The 7,626-nt window shown below is 34.7% G+C and overlaps 1 long non-coding RNA gene across 1 annotated transcript; it reads right to left on the bottom strand.

Annotated features, from left to right (window-relative positions):
• Nucleotides 1–3,329: 3,329 nt before the first annotated feature.
• Nucleotides 3,330–6,557, bottom strand: LOC127861462 (uncharacterized). The gene is made up of 3 exons (XR_008040231.1): nt 6,507–6,557; nt 5,050–5,291; nt 3,330–4,361 (listed from the first exon to the last, which is right to left on the bottom strand). It is a non-coding gene; the product is annotated as an uncharacterized LOC127861462 (long non-coding RNA).
• Between the last annotated feature and the right edge of the window lie 1,069 nt (nt 6,558–7,626).

Here is a 7,626-nt window from a genome sequence, read left to right on the forward strand (position 1 = left end):
GATCATCCTTCAAGGTCAAAGGTCAAATATATGGCGTCTGTCCGTCCGTCCGAAAACTTTAACATTGGCCATAACTTTTTCAATATTTAAGATAGCAACTTGATATTTTGCATGCATGTGTATCTCATGGAGCTGCACATTTTGAGTAGTGAAAGGTGAAGGTCAAGGTCGTCTTTCAAGGTCAAACGTCAAAGATATGGCGTCTGTCCGTCCGCCCGAAAACTTTAACATTGGCCATCACTTTTTCAATATTGAAGATAGCAACTTGATATTTGGCATGCATGTGTATCTCATGGAGTTGCACATTTTGGAAGGTGAAAGGTCAAGGTCATCTTTTAAGGTCAAATGTCAAATATATGGCATCTGTCCGTCCGTCCGAAAACTTTAATCTTCGCCATAACTTTTTTATGCCCCTGAAGGGTGGCATATAATTTTTGAACTGTCACTCTGTCTGTTCATCAGTCAGTCCGTCCGTTTGTCCGTACGCCCGAAAACTTTAACATTGCCCATAACTTTTGAAATATTGAAGATAGAAACTTGATATTTGGCATGCATGTGTATCTCATGGCGCTACAAATTTTGAGTGGTGAAAAGTTAAGGTCAAGGTCATCCTTCAAGGTGAAAGGTCAAGGTCAAAGGTCTAATTTTGCAATATCGAAGATAGAAACTTGATATGTGGCATGCATGTGTATCTCATGGAGCTGCACATTTTGAGTGGTGAAAGGTCAAGGTCATCCTTCAAGTTTAAGGTCAATGGTCAATTTTGCAATATTGAAGATAGCAACTTGATATTTGGCATTCATGCATATCTCATGGAGCTGCACATTTTGAGTGGTGAAATGTCATCCTTCAATGTCAAGGGTCAAATTTTGCAATATTGAAGATAGCAACTCGATATTGTGCATGCATGCGTATCTTAAGGAGCTTCACATTTTGAGTGGTGAAAGGTCAAGGTCATCCTTCAAGGTCAATGTCAAAGGTCAAATTTTGCAATATTAAAGATAGCAACTCGATATTTGGCATTCATGCGTATCTCATGGAACTGCACATTTTGAGTGGTGAAAGGTCAAGGTCATCCTTCAAGGTCAAGATCAAAGGTCACATTTTGCAATATTGAAGATAGCAACTCCATATTTGGCATGCATGCGTATCTCATGGAGTTGCACATTTTGAGTGGTGAAAGGTCAAGGTCATCCTTCATGGTCAAAGGTAAAATATATGGCATCAAAGCGACGCAGTAGGGGGCATTGCGTTTCACGAACACAGCTCTTGTTTACACTTGAGGTAATGATTTTGTAAAAAACAACAACAACCTTTTCTTAGATATAACTTAAAATTTTATTGTTTATATTTACCTGGTAGAATATGTTTTATGTTATAATAAGCTTTTGTTCAGCCAGAAATGTCTTAAGATAAAATAATATTTTGATGTAATTTTCACACTATATTAAGGGTGTTTCAGCAGATAACCAGACATCAGACTGCGTGTCACCGGTGGTTACATCATTATGAGTTTGTGTTTTTTTATGTACCAATATATTTTGAAGTAGTCGAAGAGGTACCGTAATTTTCTATGTTAATGACTAAAAAACGTGCATTTTAAGACAGAGCTTTATATGACAGTGCCTCTTCAAAAGTCAACATGTTGTTTCCATGAAAGGTTGTGTTTTGAAATACAGCATTTGAAATACTTGTAACTTTTAAAAGACCCAAATGGGAATGTTGTTTATGGTAGTTTTTGTTTAATTCAATATGAATTGCTATGAATGGAATATTGAGAACTGTATGTGCTTCTTTAGTATGGTATTGTTTGTAATAAATACCAGTTTAATTTATCATCTAGTGTGTATAGCCTTTACATGAAATGCCAATTGTGTTGTTGTTTTGAAAAGATAATTGCATCTTGTTGTAAATAATGTATAAATCTTTTTTATTTGAACAATTATGAGATTTTCAATAAATTGCAAACCACTATTGCTGCTCTTCATTGGATATATTTCTTAATTTAACGACCATTGCTTTAACATTCAAGTCTGGCTCGGGGAAAATTTGACTCAATGCACGTGCTCAAAATGTTGTCTCAAATTACGTCAGCAAATGCTTATTAGGGACAACACTTTCTGCCAAAGACTTTTTTATCGAAAAATTCCATTTAGCGGAAAGTTCATCATTGATTTGCCCTGATTAATACTCGACACACATGCATTAAGACCCATTTTCCCAGACAGAGGCTCAATTATGTTGTTGCTGTGTGTCTTGTAATGAATTTGGATGAAGCCATCCATCATGAAATAGCATGTCAACATAATCAAAATACTGAATAACCTTTTTACAATTTTATTAGAAACAAGGGACAAAATTGTCACAAAACCAGGTTTTCATTGTGAAAAAAAATCTGATAAAGGGAGAAAACTCAAACAGAACTTTTGAAATGAACAAACAAAATTAACCCCCTTTGTTGTAATTTTTTTTTTTAAATCTATTTTTAGTCGTGGCGACCTTGACATTGGAGATATTGACGTGATTCTTTCGTGCGACACACCGTCCCATGATGGTGAACAAATGTGCCAAATGATTTTAAAATCTCACAATGAATGACATAGTTATGGCCAGGACAAGCTCATTTATGGCCATTTTTGACCTTTGAACTCAAAGTGTGACCTTGACCTTGGAGATATCGACGTAATTATTTCGCGCGACACACCGTCCAATGATGGTGAACAAATGTGCCAAATGATTTTAAAATCTGACAATAAACGACATAGTTATGGCCCGGACAAGCTTGTTCCGCCCGCCCGCCAGCCAGCCCACCAGCCCGCCAGCCAGCCAGCCAGCCCGCCCGCATTCGCCAATCTAATAACCAGTTTTTTCCTTCGGAAAACCTGGTTAAATATATGTATTACATGGTATACTGGTTAAATAAATATTAGGATGAAACACACATTATATAAACATCATGTGAAAACAAAATGATTTCTCCGGTCCTGTTGCTAGTGTATCCCACACATACTGCTTATGACTAGACATATGCAACTTTACCATGATCATACAATTGTTTTCAAAACAATATATACACTGGTGCAATGTAAGTTAAAAACCTACACATACATGTGAGATTGCACTACTGTCCGGTTATATGTAAATGCATGGATGCTAAATAAATAAACTGATTTATATTTGTTAATTACATATACTTCATCATGGTTTTATAATTTTGTGTAAAATAAATGCAATTAAACCACAAAGAAATTAATACCTGTCATTTTGATTGCCAAACTTTTTGCACGTGTTAACTTCTTTCATGTAAAAGAATAATGTATGGAAAACATTTTTGGTAGCAAATTGTATTGTTGCTAGTGCTCACCTATTACTTATAAAAGACATAGAATAAGTGTGGAAAAGCACATAACCTCATTAAATGCTAGAATTCAGTGTCCTGTCTTTAACAAAGATCTTATAACGCTTTTTGGTTATGACTGAATAGTCAGCTTACAATAAATAGGCATTAAGAATCTGTATGATCCTTAAATAAAGGGCATGTGAATATTGAAAGGAAAAACATACAATTGACCCTTGCTCTGGGGAAAATGGGTTTTAATGCATGTACCTAAAGTGTTGTCGCAGATAAACTTGTACGGTCCGCACAGGCTAATCAGGGAAGAAACTAGGCCGAAATTGTTGTCCCGGATAAGCATGTGTGGACCACATAAGCTAATCTGGGATGACACTTCACACTCATGCATAAAGCCAATTTCCCCAGAACGCAGCTCAATTTGACTGAATACCAGGTCTACTTAACCTAGGCCGTTTACTGCAAACAAATTATAACTAATGTCTCAATGTCAGCACAACAAAATAGAAAGGCAAGACATTTTTACTAAAAAATACACTATTGAAATCTAGCAGGAACATATCTGCTTACCAATGTACAAGATGTGTGAACAATATGCTTGTAAAATCATCGCAAGATAAGTTAAATAATGTGAAATAAATCAATTTCTCTAATATTTTGTTGAGCCTAAGCATGCCAAATGCTCAAATGGCAAACAACAAATGGCTGTATGATTGAATAAACAGTTCAATATGTTCCAACTAGCAGAATATTTTTTATTAAGATTGGCCTTATTTTTCCTAAATCTTAATTAAATAACACTTCGGATATTGGATACAGAGTGGCCAAAATTCTTAGAAATAAAACACATAGTACACTCTATTATCATTATCCGAACATTTAGACTGGTCCCTGAAGACTTTTCTTAACCTGCTTGTAGCTCCAGTTAATCTGATTCACCTCTGTACTGGTGTCTCTCCCGGGTCTGTCTAGCTCCGTCAACAGGTGGTCTTTAGTTGTAACCAGGGACCTGCATTTACAGTAGGAAAGTGAATGCAACACATTTGTCTTGTTAACGTTGAAATCATTTAATATTTAGCTTGACTTACATGTATGCAAGTGCTTAGGCCTTATTAAGAAATGTTAAGTATATGCAATTGTATAACTGATTACTTATTATAGTTATTGGCCTTGGATTTAAGGGCAAATGCTATAACTGATACCAGCAGAGTTACCGGTATAGCCTTTGCAGTTTGAACCTGACTCAACACCATACACATGTTTATTTGTATACAGTACTTATAAGTGCCATGTTGTGGAATCTTATTGTCTGTATTGCAGTAATGTCTTTACCCAATTGGAAAAAGGACGGGTACACTTGGGAATTAATTTTTTTTTTAATTCAAAAGTGTTTGAAATATCCTAAACTATGGAACTCAAACCATAAACCTTTTTTTAACGTTAGCTGCTAAAAGCATGTTTCCTCATCATTAATTATTTAGAGGGTTTCCAGAACAAATTGAAATAACAGGAAGGTCTTGTAAACAATAATTAGGAAGTATTCAATAATAAATGACTTCTTTAAGTTTGCACAGTAAAATAAAATGTATATGCATGAATATTATGAAACAATAGAAATCTTTACATTAAAAAAGAATTAATTTGGTATAGACTGTAGTTCCAAAATATCTAGCACAGTCCTCTTTCGTGATGCCTACCTGATAACACCTGAGTGTAATAGTCCAGTGCTGACACTGCCACAGTTCCTGTATTTGCATGTCCATGCCTCCTTCTTTTACTGTCGGGTGCAAAAATTGCCTTTGCAGCACTGGTGCTACTGACAGAGGTTACTGGTGCAGGTGCTGGTATTGTGTACTACATGTACTGTCACTTGTGTTGACATTCAACAAATCTGCTGCCTGCCTTAAAAGAGCAGCTGCTCTTTGCTGTTGGCTCATATCTGCAAATGTATTCATGTACATTATTGTTTATTTACAAAACAAGTCACTATTATGTAGTATAATGATAGATTCGAGAGATAATAACTGTTACGTAGTCAGATATTACACTTGCTGATCTAAGTATCTATACTTTTTTCACAGTTATATGATCTTATCTGTTTTGTTTATCTAAGTACCATCTTTATGGGAAATCTTCATATCCCCATAATCCTACATGTACCAACATCTTGATGTGTTTGTTTGTATGGTGTTTATGTCCATGTATTTAACTAACATTAAGACAAAGATTCACTTATTTATGCTTCCTGGTTTTCACCAGTACTAGGCTAGGGCTCTGCAGTCTTGCCAGAGAAAACGTCCATGAAAAAACTCAGCGCCGCATGTGAGGATCGAACCCAGGACCCCTGAGTTACAAATCGTAAACATTAACTGGGTCACTGAGCTACACATTATAGATGCAAAGACAAACAAGATCAATCTACCATTTAAGTATACAGTCAACACTCTTATCTTCATCAAAATGTGTCTGTTTGAAGATTCCTGTTAGGTATTACTGTAGTCAACTCAAACCCATTTTGGTCAACTTATACCTGTTTTTTTGGTCAACTGGTACCAATCCAAAGTCATCTCGTACCCAATATACAGAAATAGGTGTAAGATGGTCAATATATATTGATAATAATATACAACAGTATCAGAAATATAAACATTTGATATGGAAAAGAGAAACCGTTAAATTCCAGAAAACATAATTATTTTTGAAGACCGAAAAGCACTCAATTTCACTATTTTTTACTATATCCCAAATACGGCATAGACATTCATATTTAATTAAAATGGAAAGCAATGTGAGAAAATAAGTATGCACTGTTACCTCATTGACGATACCATGAACATAGGTACGATTTGATTTTATAAAGACAGTGTTACGAAGATATGCAATGAAAACAGTATGAAATTAATAGTTAAACTGAAACAAGCCAACAGTTAGACGTTTTGATCATCGTAACTCGCCTTCGTCACAATGATACTATGGGACGTTTTGACAGTGGTACGTGTAACGTGTAAATGAAACAAGATTTAATACGTCCATTAACTTTAAATACAGTAGACCTTAATCACAAACCAAATGACAACTTGAAACGTTAGAAATGGGGATTACGCTCGTATGCAATTTACCTAATAAGCAAGTACAATAAATAAGCAACTTTTACCTGAATAAGAACAGTGGAAGATACGGTCGAAAAGACGCGGCAGAGTAATTCATTTGGTCGATATGGAATACAACACCGTTCTAAATATTAACCTTTTACGAAAACTACCGAAAAGTACAGAAAACTCTTGTTCTCCGTCTTGTATGAATTCAATATTACTAATGCATTCGTCTTAATGCATTCGGCATTCGGCTTACTTCATGTTAGCTGCTGCCTTGTGCTTATTCCTTTCGCGTAGAGCTTACAAAAATATGCCTTTTTACGTTTTTACTAAGTATTGAAATGATAATTTTTTAGCAACAAGAAGATAGCCACATGAAAATTAACAGAAATAATTCATTTGTCATTTACTCGCAATAATACATGATAAACTTACATCGAGTAAACATTAAAACAAAGTATGCAAGCAATGTTTCACTAGCTGATAGAAACAAGCATAAAGACGCAAGGAAGACGAAGTTTTTTGTGACAAATAAAATAAAGCAAAATGCAATTGTCATTTAGCAGTATGCAATTGTCATTTAGCAATATGTAATTGTCATTTGGTAACATGAATGGACTGGCGGATATTCCCTTCCATAGTTTACTTGGTATACATTTTGCATGATTAGCTTAATATTGTTATTAAATGTAATTTCCTCAAATAATCTTAATGAACCTGACAAAAGTTATTATAATTTAAGATTGTTGTCGTCATGAAAACAAATGTATGTATTTTTGTGTGCAAAAAGGGCATATTATGTATAAACAATCATGTTAGATTTAAAATAATTTATAGCTTACGTTGTTTGTTAAGGTAATAACCAACGGTTTGTTATTTTGATGCTTGTAATTAATTCCTATTCATTGGAACTCCAAACCGTTGGTGATTACCTCACGAAGACAATAATTAATTCGCTTCTAATTAACTCATGTCCATTTTGTCTGGGTAAATCAACAAAACATGCAAAGTTTAATACTTTCATGCCATCAAAGTCGGGACCTACAAGGATTTTATTACAGTTCATGACACCGACAGCAAAGTAGAGCAAAGTTACAGTACAGATCTAATAAAGCAAACTCCGATTTTCGGTAAAGGCCAAATAAAATATAAAAGTAAAAATGTTTATCTCGACAATAT

Source organism: Dreissena polymorpha, chromosome 16 (assembly GCF_020536995.1).
Source record: "Dreissena polymorpha isolate Duluth1 chromosome 16, UMN_Dpol_1.0, whole genome shotgun sequence".
In the NCBI taxonomy this organism is placed as follows: Eukaryota; Metazoa; Mollusca; class Bivalvia; order Myida; family Dreissenidae; genus Dreissena; species Dreissena polymorpha.